At 41.0% G+C, this 21,919-nt stretch overlaps 1 protein-coding gene across 2 annotated transcripts in view; it reads right to left on the reverse strand.

The window, feature by feature from the left end:
* Positions 1-7,761, reverse strand: part of sgcd (sarcoglycan, delta (dystrophin-associated glycoprotein)) — a 309,980-nt gene extending 302,219 nt beyond the window's left edge. Inside the window, exon 1 of one of the 2 annotated variants that reach the window (XM_037747839.1) lies at positions 7,645-7,761. The gene's annotated coding sequence lies outside the window, so the exon portion shown is untranslated. The remainder of the gene's footprint in view (positions 1-7,644) is intronic. The other variant, XM_037747841.1, reaches the window with a different exon arrangement.
* Between the last annotated feature and the right edge of the window lie 14,158 nt (positions 7,762-21,919).

A 21,919-nucleotide genomic window follows, 5' to 3' on the forward strand; every position in this document is an offset into this window, starting at 1 on the left:
CTCATTACTTCCCGACATTGATGAATCAAATGCTCTGACAAAAAAAAATGTGGTATCTGTGGCTGTTGCAGGACCGTCTTCTTCCTATCTACCTGCCACTGTGCATCACCAGAATCTTCCACAAGCTGCTATCTTGACAACTGTGTGTACTAATAGATGTGTTCATTGTTCACGTTCATTAAGATATTTTTGGGGGAGTGGCTTTGGAGGGAGACCTGAAGCATTGAATTAATTTTAAATTCAAGTGCACTAGTGCTACTGCTAGTGTCTCAGCCTTACCAACCAGATCTTTAAAGGTCCCCTATTGTAAAAAAGTGAGATTTTCATGTCTTTGATGTTATAAAGCAGGTTTAAGTGCTATATAAATACTGTTAAAATATCAAAACATTCAATATACCGAGAAATACACACAGCCCGTATTCAGAAATTGTGCGTTTAAAACAAGCTGATTTCTGTCCATTTGTGATGTCACAAATATACAATATTTAGACTATTACACGGTTTTAAACATTCTAAATGTGTCCCAGTTTATTTCCTGTTGAAGTGTATGTAAATAACATCAGTTAACAGGAAGTAAACATGGACCCAAACTGTTGCCTAGCAACGCAATTCTGTTGCAATTCCGTTGCAATTCCGTTGAAATGCATGAAAACGGAGTATTTCAGACAGAGGGTATATACAGGTATATTCAGGTAGACAGTATGAGGAAAATAAAGTTGTTTTTTTAACATTACAGAGTGTAGACATGTTCTGGTAGAAACCCCAAATACATCCTGAAAATGAGCACGATATGGGACCTTTAAATGTCAAAGACATTTGAGTGCACATCAAAATGTGCTTTATCAATTAAATTGTCTTGACTTACCTTCTGAACTTAAATGTACAATAAAAAATAAAGCATAATATTACCATAGTTTTACTATTCCTGTAAGAGCCCAACCGATACTGGACTGTTGAGGAAGATATCGATATTCCTACTAAAAAAATAAATAAATCAGATAATATATAGGCTGATATTTATTTTTCCACAAAACTTTTTAAACAAAAATAATTAATTCAAACATATTTTTTTTATATTTCTGTACTGAAATGTCGTATTTGTCTTTGTCAAACACATATGCCAATATTAATATATCTGTGTTGATTTTTGTCATCCTAAAACGGACAATTAGATAAGCTAAACACACAAGTGTGTGTGTACACGACTTCGACCCACACACAGATGCTTAAAGAGCAAACATTTCCATGACTCACACACTTGCTTAATTTGCTGAGCGCGCTATAGCACAGAATTAATCAATACTTGTTATGAAAATAATATCAGTCTGCTGTTTTAAAGTGGGTAAAGGAAGAAAAAAAAGCGCTCTGTGCTCGAAAACTTTTCATTGTTGAGACACATTTCTCAAAACTTTTTGATTTAGTGCAGCAAACAGCATGACTGGGCAGCACAAAGACATGATTCCTTACGTCAATAGTAACCGCCGAGTCTCTGCCGGCCGCTGATTATCCATTATGGATCTGCCACTGAACAGTTAGTGCTCGCTAGGACACTTTTTTCTACTTTACCTTGTAGCTAAAACAGCCTGAGAGCGGGGAGAACAGGGCTAGTTGTGACACCCTATCTGGATAAACTTATATAAATGTAGATAATAGTATAGTATAGTTTCATAAAACACATATTTCATGAAGAAGCTATTGATTTTTTTCCCCCTATAAATTTTGGAAACATCTCCGTTACAACTGACCCCGTGCTCCCCTATTGTTGAGTTATTTAGTCTTGACTCAGTAGAGAGCGGAAGCTGCAGCAGCTCTGACCACATCAAGTGCAAAGCTAAAGCCAGTGAAAGTGTTAAATTAGTGAGATAATCCTCCCAGTTTTACATTTTCTACATTTGGCAGTGACTCACAAACTTCATCCTAATTGGACTTTTATGTTTCACTGACTTAATGAAATAACCTAATGGCTCAAAATCAGGCGGCGGATCATAATTCATGTGTACAAAGCCAAATGGGTTTGGAATGACTCTTGTCTTCCTGGACTGATTCTTATGTTACATTAGTTAGAGGCTGAAATTTCTCACTCTTAAGGAGTTTTACAATGTGAGGAGAGTTGAACAATTGACTCTATAAATCAGAGACATCCAGATCACAAAATAGGTTCTTCATACATCTGGGTTTCTTTTCAAGAAGGGGTCATGTATTAATATGTTTTAACCATATACAAAGTGGACGTGTGACATCATATTAAGGTGATCAAAATGTTACAATTAACTTTCATGAACTGAAAACACACTGTGAAAGAGTTAAAGTTCTACAATGAAAACATCTCCCAGACCGGACAACGCCGGGTAGCGACCTGTCAATCACAAGGTAGCCCCGCCCTAAAGCATCCCCTGCTTTATGGTCTATCTGACTCTAAATGGGACCATAATTTACTAAATGAACATCATGCTGTATTGAAGAAGACTTGAAACTAGCGATTGAGACCATAAACTCATGTCTATAATGTTTACTGAGGTAATAAATCAAGTGAGAAGTAGGCTCATTTTCTCATAGACTTCTATACAATCAGACTTTTTTTAGCAACCAGAGGAGTCGCCCCCTGCTGGCTGTTAGAAAGAATGCAAGTTTAAGGCACTTCAGCATTGGCTTCACTTTTCAGACCTGGAGGTTGCCGTCTGGTTTGAACATTTTAACATTTGCTGTGACATTAAAAGTGTGTCTTTAACTTTAATTCAATAGGGCTGTCACTTTTTTAGCCACACTAGTGGTGCGGCTCTGGTGGCAGTGTTATTATAAGGTAGCTGTTACGGTAAACAATCTCCCAAAGATATCTTCTCTGCACAAAAGTTATTTAGGAAAACGTTAAACATGCCAGAAAAATGTGGAGGCTGCACTACTGAGAGCTCAATTCTGTACGCTTGCCAAAGAAACATCAGTTTGTCACGGCCAGCCATTCGTCTACGTTTGGCGTCGTGCACCTGGAATGCCTGGAGGTTGGAGATTTCAACTGGGAATATTCCGACCTCCCGGTTGTCTGGAACGCAGCATAAGTACAGAGCTGTTATAGCACGGCTGTAGACTCTTGGAAACAGCCCTGCTTTTAAACAACACAAGGGGCTGCATTGGCGTGGCTGTGTTGCCTCAGGTACCAGTGAGACGATGAAATATGGGCTGTGAAGTCCTGTTTGAGTACGTTTGGGGGCTTCTGTGCAAAAGTGCTGCACTGTTTATCTTCCTCCCCGTTATCAATCAAATGAAAATTGGTCTGAATGCCTTTTTTATTATTATTTTTTAGGCAACAAACGTTTCTGATTCAGTCATGATGCGATGAGAGAATCATTATCATCCAAATTATTGTAATGTTTAAAGCAGAAAGCTCTGTCAAAAGTACACATTAATGCTGCAGCATGATCTTTAGGGTATCTCATGTTGATGAAAAATCCTATTGCATCATGAATTTGAATGATATCAATCAAATGTAACTTGTTAATACTTTAAAGAAATTAATTATATTCAAAGGCTTGTTTGCAAAACAATAAGTTTACCCTCAACAAATAATGAGTCGTAGATGTTTTGTACGTGTTCAGATGGTGTCCATATCACTCTCGCTTGTGCTTGTTACTTCTTACAATAACTGTGAAACACCACTTGCTAATTCCTCTTCTCTGTCACGATGTACTCGGCAAGTGAAAACAGGCTGTGACTGCTGATGGTGAAACAGCTTGATAAACAACGCTTCATACCAAATCGAAAACTGTGTGCAGCTTCAGTATCGAAACAAAAGATAACACTCATCTAAATTATGCATGCATGTAATGCTGTTGCTGGCACAGAAACTCGTCGCAATGATGTTCTCTCGCATGTGGCACACACGCAGACGCTATAGGGGGAATGTATATGTTGCGTTTGTGCGTCATAGAAAAAACAAACTGCACTAAAAGGAAATTACACATGGAAGTAATTTGCATATAAACAGATGTGGCTAATCTCAGACAGTTGGTTGCTTTGTAAAGAGGCTCTTTATGAGCACATTGCTGCAGCAGGGCGACGTGACTTTAGAAATGATAAGAAATACGTGTTTGTAATATCTTTGTAGTTTCCAGCTCAAACTGCAAGAAGTTACGATATTTCTTTGAAAGCAAAAAGTGTAAATTAAAGGGACATTTATATTACACCCATCGGGGTTTCTTTCAAACTAAAAGCTATAGTTTTAAAGCATCATCAATCATTTTTTTTTTAAAGAATAAAATGACTATGTGAAAAGGTTTAGTCCTAGTGACAAACCCCCAGAGAATTAAAATCAACTCTGCAGCTCAACTGAGCTTTTTTACCCTCTTTAAGCTTAATACTTTTGATTTTACTCTCATAATCCCATCAGCTGTGTTGCCAGCAACAGCAGGCAGCTGTTTTCACAATGCAATGATAAACCCACACAGATCATGTGCCTTTAAGATAAACTATTTCATACTGAGAGGATGTTTTAACGTGCCTGAAAGGAATTTTTTGGACAAAAAAAAATTAAAAGCTTATAAAAGTGCACTGGGGAAATACACAAAATTGTTTTTTTTTCCTGATTAAATAGAAATGTTTCCTTCTTCTCATCCTTTCAAACAGTGTAAGAAAACACATTCTTTTCCACGGACCGCTGAAATGAAACATAATCTTGATTTTCTAAACAATTCCTCGAAGGAGTTTAAGACTAAAAGACAGACTTAAAAAGTGGGCAGATGGAGAGAAGACAGTGAGAGGATGGAGGAATCACGAAAACACAAAGAGAGACAGATGAAGAAGTGCATTTGTTGTGGGCGAAGTGTGCGACGCGCCAGCGATGGAGATGATGATGAAGAATGGGACCGATCAGCTGTTGGCAGCCGCGTTTCCCACAAAACATCTCATCTGCTGTCGCTTCCCATGCCTACCCCGTCAACGGACAGTGTTTGTGTGTGAGAGAGAGATTGTGCATGTGTGAAGCTATGTAATATTAACCAGTTTATTAATATATTTATATGTGTGTGTGCCTGTAACATCTGTCAAGACGGTTAGTGAGTTGATGTGTTGCAAATTCTCCAAGGAAAATAACAGCTGATCAATATCTGTCATATCATAATAAAAGTTGTTTCAAGGTCTTGACTTGATTTGTAAAGAGACAACTAGATGGATTAATATATTTTGTTTAAAGGGTAAATCTTCACTGCAAAAACTTGTATACTTAAGTAAGCGGGTTAATGTCTTATTGGTCGGTCGCAGCAGGCAGCTGTCTTCAGTGAAAGATCTTTAAAAACCAACCGTACACTACCTGCTCAGCAGCTAAACAGCAGCCAGACAGTTAGCGACCAGCTGGAGCATTTAGCTGCTAAAGAGCCAGATATTTCCCTCAGGAGTAGGGAGAAACCAAAAACACAGCTAAGGTGGCCAGAAACACGACTCCAAATGAATATTAATGTTACTCCGTAAATGCTGGATGCTTAAATAAACAAGCAACTGTGTGCTATCAAGTTCAACATATCAGCTTTAAAAGTGATATGTCACAGCTTGTTTCTGCTGCCCCCATGTGGCCAACAAAATTTAATGTTTTCAGGTTTATTGCCAAGCGATGGGACATTTTGGGGAATATTTGGAATAATGGCGAAACAATAGCATGGCACCCAACAACCACTGTTAGCGGACTTTCTTACGTCACGTTACGTAACAAGTGTAACAACGTTTACTTTCGGTTTCCCACAGGACACGAATAGTTGCCTCCTGGGTGAAAGTCTGTGTTTGTTGGAACCATCCACCAAATGTCCCACCCTTTATTATACCACGTTACTTTTATACGAGGCAACTTTCAACAACCGTCGCTCACTTTACTACATCACTTGCTCTGACAGAATGCAAAAAATGTCCACTTTAAAGGGACTATTTGTAACTTTCAGAATTGCTTCTTAACAGCGACACCTGTGGCCGGGAAATCAACGAAAATCAGCGTCGGGCTCGCGCTTGCTCGCTCTACATAGACATGAACGAGCATCGCTCAAAACAGTGAGGAGACACACGTCAGCTAAAACCACAACATCACTCTATATTTCAGCTGCTTGGCAGTAATGTTAGCTGACCAGACCAAGGTCTCTCCATGAATCAATGCTGATCCTAGTGTTGGCTTTTCCTGCCTCAGCCTGCGGAGCTCTGCAGCGAGTAACTTGTCGTTTCGGCTGCGCCCGCAGCCGGAGAGGACAAGGAGACACCGGCACCTGTTCGGTAACGAGGCGACAACGTTTCTCCCTGCGGAGCCCCGTCACTTCACAAGACACGGGAAACCTCTGTTGGTCTGGAGGAGCTGCAGCAGTTATTTCTGCACAAACGTCCACTGAACATTCACTAGATATTCTCAGAGCTAAACTAACTCTTCTGCAGTGTGGAGTGAGCGCACGTTCATGTCTAGAGGTGGAGCGAGCTGAGCGAGAACGCGCGCTCTGTGTGAGTGAAGGCAGGCAGGCAGAGGAGGAGAGGCAGCGACTACACGCGAACGCGCATATGCGAGCGCGCATGTGTCCCGACCCGGTACATTTATACGCTTAAAAAGTAACAAACAGTCCCTTTAACATATTGGCATATTTGTTTTTTGTGTGATATTGTCAAATTGCTCTACAGTATAATATTGTGCAGGATGCAGCATGTCTTGAGGAAAGGATGTGTTTTACAGAGCACTAGATATTGCCGGACTACTGTATTTTCATGCGTGTCTGATTAAGTTGCATGAGCAACTCGTTCATGCGTGAATAACAAAAACAGAAGTGAACATGCCACTGAAACAGTTCAACAAGTGTAAAGGCAGCAGATTCATTCCTCAGGTACAGATGCATTATTCATAAACACCTTTGTGCTTCTTGCTTCTTGTTTGTAGATGTGTCAGCAGCGACCACATGCAGTAACACTCTGCAGCAGGATCCCTCTCACCGGCTTTCTTTTCAAATTCAATTACTCTCCTTGGAAAGCAAAATGAGTTTTTTCTTTTTTTGAGAGGGGGGTTGATGATTGCGATGAAGTTCTCACCGGCATCACCTTCATCATCATCAGCTTCATTGCTGTTTCTGATTAGCTGCTAATGGGTTCACACGTCATTATGTTCAATCATTGTGGGAGTCCCCATCGCCGCGGCTGAATTATGCAGCCGCTGCTTCGGCTGAGGAGGGCGAAACGCTTCCTGCCTGCGCTAAAGACAAAGAGCTCTGTGGAGGCCATGAGACCACATGCACATGCTTTATGTTGTGTGTCTGCCCCTCAACATGCATACGCTCACAATCATTGCTATTCTGTTTGCTAAATCTGCCATCAGGATTTTCTCCAAAGTTGTGATGTAAATCTTATAAGAGGAGGAAATACTATCTGGATGTTAAATACAAAGCAGGACAAAGAGAGAGAAAATAATCCCACAAAGCAAATCCAATATATTTTGGTCCTGGACTCCTTGACTAATATTCATTGAAATACAGCATTTTTCAAACACTGGCTTTGATTGATATTTTCAATCAGTAGGTTTTGTACAAAAAACATTTTACTTATCTTCCTAAAATGTCTCCACAACTATCAGATAAACAAGTCACAAAGTAGTCAGCATGGAGTGCTGCTCGGGTGTGAAAAAGTTCAGTGTGAGGATCCTACCAGTTTAGAGTTGTTGAAGAAGTCTGAAGCACTCGGGAGGGAAGTGATTTAAACAGCCTTTAGTCACTCATGGTAACTAATACATGCCTACACATCTCAGCCAGTCTTCATCAGGGCAAAATGGTTGCCTCTGGGCTGTTTTTATACATGTTGGAAAGTGGTCACATGATCAGTATGGACTAGTAAGTCACATGATTATGATGTAAGCAAGCAAAGTCACATGACTGAACATATCCAGCTGAGGGAACCACACATCAAAAATGTCACACAATGTCAGGTAAGAAAAACAATAAACAAATAAAGAATACAAAAAATTACAAGATGAATATATACTCACCTGCCACTTTATTAGGCACACCTGTTCAATTGCTTGTTAACACAAATAGCTAATCAGCCAATCACATGGCAGCAACTCAATGCATTTAGGCATCTAGACGTGGTGAAGACGACTTGCTGAAGTTCAAACCGAGCATCAGAATGGGGAAGAAAGGGGATTTAAGTGACTTTGAACGTGGCATGGTTGTTGGTGCCAGACGGGCTGGTCTGAGTATTAAACTGCTGATCTACTGGGATTTTCACGCACAACCATCTCTAGGGTTTACAGAGAATGGTCCCAACAAGAGAACAGATCCAGTGAGCGGCAGTTGTGTGGACGGAAATGCCTTGTTGATGTCAGAGGTCAGAGGAGAATGGGCAGAGTGGTTTGAGATGATAGAAAGGCAACAGTAACTCAAATAACCACTCGTTACAACCAAGGTATGCAGAATACCATCTCTGAACGCACAACACGTCCAACCTTGAAGCAGATGGGCTACAGCAGCAGAAGACCACCCGGTACTAGCAAGGTGTACCTAATAAAGTGGCCGGTGAGTGTATAAGACATCATAAACCTATATATAAATATGTATCTTTACATTGCAAACAGGCCAGATGTTGATGTTTATCAAAGCACCCAGATGTCTAAAAAGCAAAGTTACAGAAAACTCGATGCAGATATTATCAGAATGACGATGATGGTGACCTCCTGACATTTTCTCTAGTGTCGACAACAGGTTTGTGGTTCAGAGTGAAATATATTAACTGTTGGATGGATAACAGATGTGTGTTCATACTGCACATCTGTACGACAACAACAGTCTGTCTGCAGTCAAATTTGATTATAAAAGGCAATTTTATTGTCATGTTTTTGTTGGATGTCAATTGTCAACGTTAGTTTAGGGGTTATTTCTTGCAATATTTTTCTCATTGTGTTCTATCTACTCCTAACAAACCCCCCCAACAACATAATCCTCCCTCTATGTACATTGTGCAGTTGGCTGCAGCTGGAGGTATACAGCAGGACACCAGCAGTGCATGCGAGCAGCCTGCTGTGATGGTGGTGCGCTGTGGCGGTGCTCCGCAGGATAGACATGCATGAAATTATCCTGAGCCATGTGGAGAACTGACTCAACTGTGGATAATTAAAAGGAATCAAAATGTAAATGCAAGTCCATTTTTAGATTTCTTTTTTTTTTATTGTAGTGAGTTTGCTGACAGGAAGCCTTAGCCTTTTCTACACTCTGAACTCTAAATATAAACAGATACTAAAACACACTACGGGTCTCATCAGTGTTTCTGCCTGAATAAAAAGGGAAATATGTGAAGACAAGTAAAGCGAGTGGAGGACCCACTTGCTCTCTAAACAGAAATCTCTGAGGGAAGGCTGTTCTCACGTCTCTCCGTGCCAAAGGAGTGTCTTCATTTGACGGAGAGTGGTAGCCTTGTATCAAGGCTTCCAGCACCAGCACACTTCAGATCTCAATTTTCAAGATTTGTGAGCCAGAAAGCAAAAGAGGGAGAGAGAAGATAATCAGAATGAGAGAGACGGAGAGGGAGAAATAGGGGATGATGGGAAAGGGAATAAGTGGGACATGCAAGAGAGTATTGCAATTATATCAGGAAGGGTCTCTAATAAAGTACACTTGCTGATAATTTGGAACAAACAGACATAAGGGGTAGGATATCACAGAGAGAATAAAGACAGTGGTTTCAGGCTCTCGGCAAGTGTATTACAAAACTAGTAAGTATCGTCTGTTCAATACCTTATTGATCAAAATGTGTTTTGTGATTCATGTGCAGGGAGACTGACTTCAGTTTCACCCTCGTCTTTATTCCAGCGTTGGTTGTAAAAAGATTCTGCTTCTTCCATCCACACACATGAGTGCACTCAAACAAAGTGAGGCAGGGAAAGACAGAAATAGAGATGGGATTACAGTAACTAGGATGTTGGTATGTGGTTTCTTGGCCAGTGGTAATCAAGAGAATGACAGCCTGAGTGGCTGATTTACTAAATGGCTTCCTGCTTCACCGGGTGACTCATGCTATATTTATTTATGGTTGGGAAGTGGGAAGTCAAAAGTGTCACATACGGCCTTACATACATAACGAGTTAGAACAAACAGGGATGCTTGAAAACACCTGAGAAGTTTTAAGTTTACAGATTTAACGGACACATTTGATGCCATGTTGAAGACTGGGTGACCCTGTGTGCAGATGTTTGTTTATACAGCCTCAGGAGGATCCTAAAAACCTGTAAACCTCTGCTACTATCTCTTTATCTAAATATTTCCACTGTTCTGAAACATTCCCAACCAAGACCTTCCTTAATCTGCGTTCTAGTCTGAAAATGTTATCAGTCACAACCCCAATACTGTTCCAATTCAAATTCAGCATTTAGCCAAGTACAGTCCAAATATCCAGATGTTCTTGTTCAGCCCGTTTTATCAAGCATCCCATGCATTTTTGCACTGTGGAGGCAATTTCTGTGAAGAGAGAGAGTCTTTTAAAGGTTTAATAAACACTTGCAAGTGGGCAAACAACCATCAACATAAATGTTCAGGGCTGAGAGCCCTGAGTCTCTCCGTTTCTCGACATTTATACCCTTGCGTTCATGCTCACAGTCGTATATCTCACATTGTCTGTCTGACTGACACTTCTGTCCATTTAGGCTTTCTTGTCCTCAAATAGGTGCTACAAGTTTGTGACTAAGTATGCAACACTGAAACAGAAATAGGCCTTAAGGGCAATGAGTGTCACAGGTCATGACCTTATGAATGTGCACGTTTGTATTTTTCCAACACAGCACCAATCAGTGACAATGGCGGTTATAATTTTCATTCTACAGCTGTTATTCTGTCATCAAATAAATAACACCACATGTAAGATAAACATATGTTTCAAGTTTTGTCTGACGGGAAAGGAAAGGTTCATATTTTTTTATCAGACAGCATTGTACAATTGCGCTGTCTCTGCATATTTTGTCTCTTTACATGTACAGATAACACCACAATTTCATAAACAAAAAAATGATATGTCATGGCACAGGTAGTGTCATTAAAGTGATTTGTTTTAAGGTGATTTAATTACCACTAAGCCTTATGGCTGCACCAGATACCAACAGGTTGCAGCATATACTGAGCGACTGTGTTTCCACTAACAAGAAAAGATACCCCGACCCCGAGGTTCACTCACCATGCACTGAGCTCAGCGTTGCTTTGTGTAGTGTATGCTACTAAATCTTGTATATTGTAAACATACATCACAGTGAGGATAACAAGTGTATCTGTTGACTGTGTCTTGGCATTTGTTTGTTTGTTGTTCTGAGAAAAGGGCTCCTCTCTCTCTCCGTGGTGCTGAAACATTTAAACCTAGTTTTTGGTTTTCTCTCTATGATGCTGAAACATTTAAACCCAGTCTCTCTTCGGGTCGCTCTCAATGGTGCTGAAACATTTAAACCCAGGCTGTGGTCGAATAGTCAAAAAAAAAATTACGTCCTATGTTGTTTTCCTAACCGCTTTTCCTTGACCTCGATGGAAAACCTCATGAGGTCAACGAGAGATGTGGAAAAGACAACTGTGGCGCTAAAAAAATCAGACTGCCCTAATGCTACAGTGCATGTTTTTTTTTATTTAAAACACGTAGAAAATGAGTACAGTGACAAAGCCAATGCTGTACAATTCAAGTAAGGATTCATCTCCAAAACCGAATCACACTGTTTTCAATTTATCCATAAGAGTACAATTAAAGAGTGAACCGCAGCCCCAGTCTCTCTTCGGGTCTCTCTCCATGGTGCTGAAACATTTAAACCCCGGCCCAATCCCAATGTCCACACTCACAGACTCACAGACTCACAGACTCACAGACTTTGAGGCGTGTTCCCGCAGAGTCCGTGAGGGCTTATGGCTGTCCCACTGTCAAATCGTCAAGTCCTTGAGGGCTCTTTCGCAGACGTTTCTGCAGACTTTGTCTGAGGGAATTACCCACAATTCATAGCGTTGTGACATTAAGTAAAGGGTACCAGGGGGAAAAAAAAGTAAACTCAGAGGACGGCACATCGGTGTTTATATTTACACAGAAACATTCAGGATTTAAGATGTAGATAAAAAAACACATGAAATCAGAGGAATGCATACCGGTGCATTTTCAGCCAACAGGAGGACACATCGTAGGCGACGACGTTGGAAAGGTAATTTCCACTCTGCTTTCATTTTTTTCAGAAGATATTTTGGCAGGTAGCGAGCCGCGGTCAAATGTTGCATCGTCATTTCCGGTCAGTGCGCCGCAGAGTATTAGATTTGAGACGACCCTACCCCGCTGAAATTTACGCACTACTCAAGTGAGTACAGAGTGCACAAAGTGCACTACATTGAAGTGTACTTCTGGAAGTACGTGGATTGGAAAACACTCTCAGTCTCTCTTTGGGTCTCTCTCCACGGTGCTGAAACGGTTAAACCCAGTCTCTCTTTGGGTCTCTCTCCATGGTGCTGAAACGGTGAAACCCAGTCTCTCTTTGGGTCTCTCTCCATGGTGCTGAAACGGTGAAACTCAGTCTCTATATATAGTATATAGTGTTATTTCTGATTCTGATATGTATTCATAGTATCCTTGCTGTTTTTCCAAAAGCTTGCTGCTGTAGTTGTACCCTCCACCTTAAAGAAGGGTGCTTCATTGAGCTGTGAGTGTGACTACAGTTCACTCCGTCATGGAGTGGGAGGATGTAGGGGCCGGATTGGAAAAGAGGTTCTTTGGCTACAGCCCCGGTCTCTCTCCATGGTGCTGAAACGGTTAAACCAACTCTCTCTCTCTGCCTATCTCTGACTCTCTCTTGCTGTCTAATTATATCAGTTTCATCCATCCATCCACCCTGGACCAGTCGCCAGACTATCTATATATACGGGCAATTTAGAGTCAACAATTAACCTAACCATGTCTTTGGAGTGTGGGAGGAAACCGGAGAACCCAGAGAAAACCCACGCTAACACGGAGAGAATGTAAGTAGTGGCACCCATTAGTTGACAGGATGAATGACTGGACAGACTAAGGGCTGGCGCTGACTAAAAAAATAAAAGGGAATAGACTCCTTCAGCAGCTTCTGGAATCTGCAGACTTTTCTCCGGCATGGCTGTAAATATACATTTGTACCTCCTGTCATCATATTCCCCTTGATTACTATTTTATTGTTTCTCTAAACCATTTAGCAGTGATTGAGTTTTATGGCTTTATGGTTTGTTTTGTGTCTCAGTGATGTATACCTCTGTACATTTATGGTCTATTCTACCCACCTCTTTTTTTCCACTCATATACAAAAGCATTTTGAATGAGGCAGAATGTTAGACAGAGAAGAAAAAGAACAACACAATAGTGCTGCAATGTCTTTCACATCGAGCGGTTAACACATAAAGGTGCTGCTATGGGCTAGCACAATAATCATCGCTGTAAACAATGTCTCCATAATTACCTTTGAACATGAACCGAGGGGCAGATTTCAGACGGTTCATACATGCAGGCATGTGCCCGCCCACTCTTTTCATTCGGGCTTTTCTTTCCTTCTTTTCTCCTGCAAGGTTGGCTTGAATAACTGATGTGTATGTGTGTGTCCTGTTTTATATGTGCATTTGTGATATCTGCCCATGCAGGCGTGGGCATAGTACTTCAACTTCGCTGTGTGTCCCAGTGCATACCTGTGGATGTGTCTGTGCATATGTGTCTGTGTGTTTGTCACAGCCAGAGGCGGTGGTGGGAGGTTAGAGGTCGGATACAACTGGCTTTTCAAACCCCAGGGATCTCCCTCGACAACACAACAACAACAACAACCCCTCATCTGTCTGTCCAGCTCAAGCCTCCAGCCCAGACACTGCCAAGCCCAGTGATCCCTGAGCTTGGCAAACACACACACACACCTTAAAACACATACACATCTCCTCAAGCAATACGGTTGTGCACTACATCCCAGAGTAACACCTCAAAGCAGCACCAGGACACATCCAACCACCTTGTACCTGAGAGCAGAGGGCTTTCAGGTAATAACACACCCTGCAGCAACCACGTTGGAGCTCCTGAGCTCCTGAGCTCCACTGTGAGGAGATGATATTGATTTCAAATGCATACTGTATGCCATACATCACTTGATTTATGGTTTGCATTATGTTTTTCATTGTTGTTCTGTAGGTGGGTTTAATTGTCTGTTTATGATGTAACATCATCACAGTAAACTTGCTTTGTGTTTGTTAGCAATTAGGGCTGAGCTATAATTCAATATTATCCTGAATATCATCTTCAACATTAAATGCAAGATGTTTAAAGATAAATATGTAAATAAATATATATGGAATTCACTGGAATATAAACACAGCGCTTCACCCAAAGGACATTCAAAAGTATTAAGCATGCATACCTGCAGGAAACATGCACACACATCACGGCTATGACATCCTCCCTCACGGTGCAGCCTGGCTGAGTGAGCAGAGCCACCAGAGGGTTTCTCTCAGGCCTCCTCTTGTGTTTTGCAACTGCAGTCAAATGACAGCTGTTCAAAGTTTTTCTTTGTAAAGTAATTTCTGCTCTAGTTGGTACACTGTCTGTGCAGAGTGAAGGTAGCATGGGATGATGACTTCAGTCAGTGTTTCCTCCATTTGGTTTGTATACAGTACCTGTATACCAGTGTGAGCATCCCAAGGTTTTAGTTACTGCAAATAACATTCTATGTTTGTTGACAAAAAGCAATGAAAAACAACAATTTTTGTCATTTAGGTTGGAGAATTTGTTTGTTTGCAAAGATTGTTTTTCTTTTTATACATTTGTTGGAGGGAGCCTGAGAACAAAAACGTAAATGCCAATGACTGCTCCACTATAATTATTGTGCAAGTTGAACTAATTACATGCTGATAATGAAAACCTAACCTAAAGTTGAGATTTAGGAGATTGTGCACACATTTGCAGATGATGCAAGTTTGTGTGCGTGCGTTTATGTGACCAGCACAGTGAGATGTGTGCTTGGGACACATATTATTGGATACAGAAGGGGATCTACATTAGCCAGTTGTCAATCTTACCCCTCACCCTGTGTGTGTGTGTGTGTGTGCACTATGCAAAAGCAGCTGCAGCTTGCACTGGGATCACACCAGCCAGCCGCGACGCCAAAGTTTTGTGACTGCATCTTGCAGGGTTGTGACGCTATCACAGTGACAAAGCATGTCCACAGAAAGCCATATAAACACCTTGCAAAGTACTCCAAACTTCCTCTGTGATAGTTCCCACTACAGAAAGTCTCTCCAGGACCACATTTCACCACGATGACTCACACACAGACTCACAAGGTGAAAACAACATCAGCGTCGCTGTCGCGGCTGGTAATGAAAAATCATGGCTATCCAAAATCTGTCCTACACACATATAAGAGATGTATTACTTTGCATCTCTATTTGGAACTTGCATTGTTGATTCTCTTTTCTTTATCTCCCCCTCTCTCTCTCTCTCTCTCTCTCTCTCTCTTTTCCTCTATCTGTCTCTCTCAACCCAACCGTACGAGGCAGATGGCCGTCCCCCCAGAGTCTGGTTCTGCTCGAGGTTTCTGCCTGTTAAAAGGGAGTTTCTCCACGGTCGCCAAGCGCTTGCTCATGATGGGAATTGTGGGTCTTTGTAAATAATATATGGACTAGGCCTGCTCTATATGAAAAGTGCCCTGAGATAACTTCTGTTATGACTTGGTGCTATATAAATAAAGCTGAATAGAAGGAGAGTGAGGTTGTGAGAGAGATATGGAAACAATGGGAAATGTGGAAAGAGTGAGCAACTGAAAGATAGAACAAGAGAAAAAAAAAAGATTCAAATCCCTCCACAATCCCCTCGCCCTCTCTCTCTCCCCTTCCTCCTCTCACCTCTGCGTCAGGAGCTGACACTTTGCTCCACCCCTCTGGGATCAGCTGGCGGGCATTTCTAACAACCTAACCAGCTGAGGATTGAGAGCAGAAGACGGTTACACCAGCAGCAGGAACTCTAACCTCCGGCTCCAGTGCCACTCAGACTCACGAGGCCTCGCTGGACCGGGGGAAGTCACTGAGAAACCAGCGAATAAAGAAAATATGGTGAAGCGAGTTAAAAATAGCATCAGCAATACAGACAGATACACTCACCACTAAAGTTCCAGGTTTTACTGCGTGGTAGTTATACCGCTGCCCCCAGAGTAGTTTTGTTTTTGTTCCAGCACTCAAAAGAGGCAAATAATGGTATTATAGGATTATACTATCATCTGTCATCAAACTTTTATACCGAGCTTTCACTCTTAAGTTATTTAAACTGGATCTGACCCGGAACAGAGGTGGACAAGGAAAGCACAGACCCTAGACCTGGCTCTTTTCAGGGGGTTGGATCTGCTCTTAGACCTCTACTCAGCAGTCTAACAACACAGTGGCAATAACCACAAATCCTAACATCGCATTTTTTTAACGCTACTGTAATTTATGCCTGTCGGGGGAAATGCAGCAGACAAACCCTGATGTGAAGGTGTCAGAGGTTGAGTCAGAAGACGGGGCGAGGTGAAGGTGGAGATGATGAGTTTTCAGCATGAATTGGAAAACGCGATTCTGACTGAGAAAAGACGATTACTCCACCACGGCGGTGTCAGGAGAGAGGAGGACCATGCGGAGCGATAGGAAGAGAGGGACAAATGAGCATCTGCAACCAGACTCCTTTTACTTTCCTCCTTTTTTAAAAAACACTGCAAATTCAATTGTCTGTCTTCATGCTATCATCTTATCATCTGTTGCCCTGGAATAATGCAGTTCATGCAATCTGATTCAACATAACGCTTTACTCTATCTCATCCAAATAGTTCATTTAGCCTATGAACCATGCCCAGACATTCCTCTTAGAAATATAAACCATTCAGATTTAAAGTAAGGTCAAAAGCTCATGCAACTGCTTGTATTCACCATTAACTTTCTAACATTTTCTGGTATGGGGTGGAGAGCATTACAGCATTCCTCAGCATTAAAAGCCAGCTTTCATAAAGTCTCCCTCTACCAATTGACCATTTCTCGCATTTTGCTTCAAAATCACACACTAGAAGGTTTCACCTTTGCAGAGCTCGACTATAATTTTCTCCTTTTTTGCTAGACTTTGAAGGTGTTTTTAAGAAACAGATGACCTTCTTTCCACCTGTATCCGTTATCGGTAAGAATTTCTTAGTTTTATTTTCCTTCAGCAGACAGCACTTTTATCCCTCACTGCATCCCAACCACTTTTTCCTCTTCCCCCAGCTGCTCCTAAAATGGAAATGACATGTTCCCTCTCCCCCGAGTGACCCCTGCTCAAATCTACTCTAGAAAGATATCAAAATGACACATTTTTCTTCCTTTGAGCCCCGCTGCAGGCTCCCATCCTCTTAACCCTCCATTATTACAAACACGCGTGTCGTGTATAGCACTTCAGCTCTCAAGTCTGAGAGCAGTGTTTTGGTTCGAATCATCATCCAGGTGAATTCGCCAACAGTTTTATTTCTGGTTCACTGAGTGCTATAGAGGGCACATGACTAAAACCAGGACAACTGGACCGCCTGAGAGCAAGAGACTGGAAAAGACAGGAGATGGGCACAAACACCTCTTTTTCTACTACAGGACATTAAAGATATACTCCATCAAAAAGCTACATGCTGCTGCCAAATATGCACCCTGTGTAGCCTTGAGAGGTGGCTCTGAAAAGTTTGCTCTTTTCTAAACATGTCTAAATACATTGCTTTTGTTTGACACTAGTGCGATTAGCTTTTTTTATTTCTGTCACACATAACTCTGTTTGCAGTTACAATGGATTCCAATAACCCACTCCTGCAGCGTTATCCAACTCTCTGTCAGTCTGTATGCTCAGTATGGTGTCCACACATTTTTTTGGCACACATATGCCACATTTGGCGAAACATGCAGCTTCCATTTGGAACAAAATATGCAAATGTAGCTGTGTGCAATTGCACCTCATTCTCATTCCCAGCTCGTCACATACCGACGCTTTGTCGGGACCCTGATTGGTGCCACTTTCTATCGCACTGGGTAGCCCGGCGCGTCAAACTATGACACTCCACTAAACACGTGGTTAACGTTGTGAATTCAAACAAAAAGACTTGCTTAGGTTTAGACAACAAAACCACTTAGTTAGATTTAGGAAAAGATTGTGGTTTGGGTTGAAATAACTATGTTTGTAAAGTGAAAGTGAAACTTAAAATTGTGAACACACAGACAAACAACACGTTATTGGTTCAACATTGGACACGTACAGCGGTCTCCTGGATGAAAGCCCTGTGTTTGTTTGTCCCATCCATCATCCCCTCCCATCACCCCCTAAGTGGAGTTTGTTGGTCTCCCAGAGCCCTTTCTCTGAGCCTCTAATATTGACGATATTGACACAGATGGTTTTACATTTTGCATGCAATAAGAACAACCCTCTTGCTTTTTGCATGTCATGTGTACGCCATGTAGTCTCTTTTGACTGTATTGCAAATGCATCTGCATGAATATGCTATGCTCAGAGCTAGTGACATTATATAAAAAAGTGAAAGAGTGAGAGAGGGTCCAACAAACACAGGACTTTCAACCAGGAGACCGTTGTTTATGTCCCAAAGTGTTGTTGAGTTATTTTGAAGTTAGTGATGTTTGTAACTTGTTTTCCGTACTTCTGTTACGCTGTTTCTGTATGCATTTTACTTATTTTAAGCCCAACCATGATGTTTTTCCTAAACCTAACTAAGTTGTTTTGTTGCCTAAACCTAGCTGCGGCTGTAGTTTTGTTGCGTGGCGTACAAATGACACGTGAAAAGGCTAACATGCGTCCTCGTGACATGCAGAATGTCCTTGTAATGTTGTTCTATTTATACGCCTCCCCATGAGATCAGATTGATATTTTCTTTTCATAACATGCTTTTGTGCACGTCATTCATTACGCTGTGTATCTCTCAGGAGGCTTTCATTGTTTCCCCCAAAATCCTCCAGCTGATGATGCAAAGACCGGTCTAGCAGGAGCAACAGAGGATCATTTCAGCTCTAGGAACCTCCACATTACCAGATAAAACAGAAAGAAAGTAATGTTAGACACTGAAATGACAAAAAAAAAAAAGAAATCATCACACTTTGAAAACAGAAAGGAATGACAAGTCAAGGAAGACAAATGATAGTGATAGAGGTGCAACGATAGAGAAAGAGAGAGGGAGGCGGCGAGCAACAAAAGGGGAGAGACGGAGGGGGGTGGAGACAAATGTGAGCAGATAAACTGAAGGGAGAAAGGAATGAAAATGAGAATGGGAGGAAGGTTAAAGAACTGGAGAGAGAAACTGAAAAAGAGGAGGAGGATGAAGTAAGACAAGAGAGTTAATGAAAACAGAAGACAGATGACGAAGTTGGAAGGAAGCAAAATTGAGTTTTGTTGTTTACAATGTTTGTAGTTCCACATGTCACATCGGTTGATTCAGAACCTCCAAAATGTTGGCTTTCATATATTAAAGGAATGTCTGTGGGTGGGTTGATGCATTAGATCGATAGCGGTGGCTCCGATATTACTTTCCCTGATGCAGTGAGAGATCTCGGAGCCTGTACATCGTCAGGACAAAATGTCCCTGCAGCAGCTGCAAACAGGACTTAAAGATATTTCAGCATGGCTGGATTTACCCACCAGGTGGCCCCGGGTACACAAATGAGCCACGGGGGCTTAATTGGCCACCGTTCCTCCCACTCTCTTTACATTGTGTATGTATTCTGTCCCACTTTCAAGTGCCCATGTAGGCTCCAGTACAGTGCACCCAAGTACAGCGCACAAAGCAAATTTGCTCTTAATTACCACGGAGCAGTTGATGGACAGGGAACCTGAAGCTTTTCTGCCACTGGGCCAAGGCCTTTACTTTGCCAGGTGTGTTATCCAACCTTGTACTTGTTCTAATTCTATTACATTTATTTAGCTGAGGCTTTACTCCAAAGTGACTTACAATAACTGCATTCAGCCATGAATAATGTAAGTACATCCTCAAATATGCTACTTTAAATGATACATTTAGAAACAATAAGAGATAGAGAAAAGTGATGTTGGGTGGTTAAATCCATAAAAATGCATCACATTTTATGAAGTGTTTAGTGTAAAATCTTAATCTGCAAAGTAAATAGTGACTATAGCTCTGCAGTGTCCCTCTGAAATGTCATGGAGAGGAAGGATAAAGCAGCATAAAATGGAAATAAAGTAATTGTGCTACGGTGCTTTTCAGCACTGCAGCTCATTTTTGAAAGACATAAGGACACATAATGAGTTTTCTCACCTGTGACAATGAGACCAATAAATAAACAATGGAGAACTGATTTATGATTGCATAAAAATGATGCTTTAAAAAACAAAACAATGCTCTGTTCCCCTGCTAGCATCACCAGCCTTCACCGATCACAGCACATCACTCAGATATGACAGGTCGCCAGCATGTTGGGCTGTCAAAACGCAGATATTTATGAGGCAGACAAACGAGTGCAGACTCCGCCGGTGGAGGAAAAAAAAAAATGACAGCCAGTAACAGCGAGCAGCTTTACCGAGATAAGAAGCTTTTGACACCTGAACAACCACAACATCATTAAAGACGAGGGAGAAACAGGAACCCGCCCACTGCATTGACAGACGCTGACAGCTACACGCTAATTTTCACAAACATGCCCACAACATCATCTGTTCAATAAGTGTAATTATGACATAACCACAGAAGGTATGTGTTGATATGCTGTCTTACAAGAACAGTCCACCTCTAACATGGCTGTATCCGTGTGTTAGGTACGTCAAAGTGCAGGTAACTATAGCAACATTGACTCTACAGCACTTCAGTTAACTCTCACTGGTGTAATTGACCGAACCTGTGCTATTGCATGGTCGGTTTTCAGATAATGGTCTACTCTGATATAACAGCTGCAGGTCACCAGCACACGCAATTACAGATGGTTAAATATGGCTACTGTATGTTCTTGCACTGATAGAAATTGTCCTGTGAAAATGTGTTTTTTTTCTTTTTTTTATTTATTTGCACACATAAAACTTCATAAAATCCAGAGAAAAATAAAGAGAAAACAAAAATAAAATTAAGCTAAGCTAAGATAATTAAAAAAAAGACAACAATCTAATTAAAAAAAGAAAATTCATGAAAAAAATAGAACAAATATAAAATAAAATAAAATATTTATACACTTATACACACATGCACACAAGTACATGTCAATAATCAATTAGACATAATGCATTTAATGCTATGACAATTTCCTTTTAAATTTTTCTAAGAATACAACGTTCTTGATTATTTGTATTTCGTCTGTACGCCACAATATCTGAGGGAGTATTGGTCATGTTTCATTTTGTAAAAAAGGAAGGTTAAGATGATCAACCTGTGTAGTATTATATGAGTGATTTTGAGAATTAAATTTGAAGAAATTGTTTAACAATGATGGTAAAGGAAAAAGGCTTGAATCTTTAATCTTGCTTTATCTTTGTACACTACCTTTAACACCAGAGCAATAAAAAAAATTGTTTTTTTAAATATTAAATTTTCACTTTTTGTCGGCTTAGTCAGTTAAATCAAATCCTGCAGCAGTCAAGTAAAGTCTCAAGGCCTCATTTTACTGTATTAAAGTGGCAGTAGGCAGATTATTTTTGGCATCATTGGGCAAAAATTTCACAATAACCTTTCAGCATATTGTAATTCAAGTGTTCCGAGAGATACTTCTGCTCCTCCTCATGGCTCTGTTTTCAGGCTTTAGAAAATCTAGCACGTGACGGGAGACTTTGACCAATCACAGGTCATTTCATTGAGTGAGCGTTCCTATTGGCTGTGCTCCGGTCATGTGACCGGAACTTGGCGTTCCTTCATCAGATTTCACAATGTCACAAATGTTCTCATTTCACAGCTAAACCGTGCACTACAAGATGATTCTGAGAACATTTGAGGAGAGAAATAGGC

Source organism: Sebastes umbrosus, chromosome 17 (assembly GCF_015220745.1).
Source record: "Sebastes umbrosus isolate fSebUmb1 chromosome 17, fSebUmb1.pri, whole genome shotgun sequence".
NCBI lineage: Eukaryota > Metazoa > Chordata > Actinopteri > Perciformes > Sebastidae > Sebastes > Sebastes umbrosus.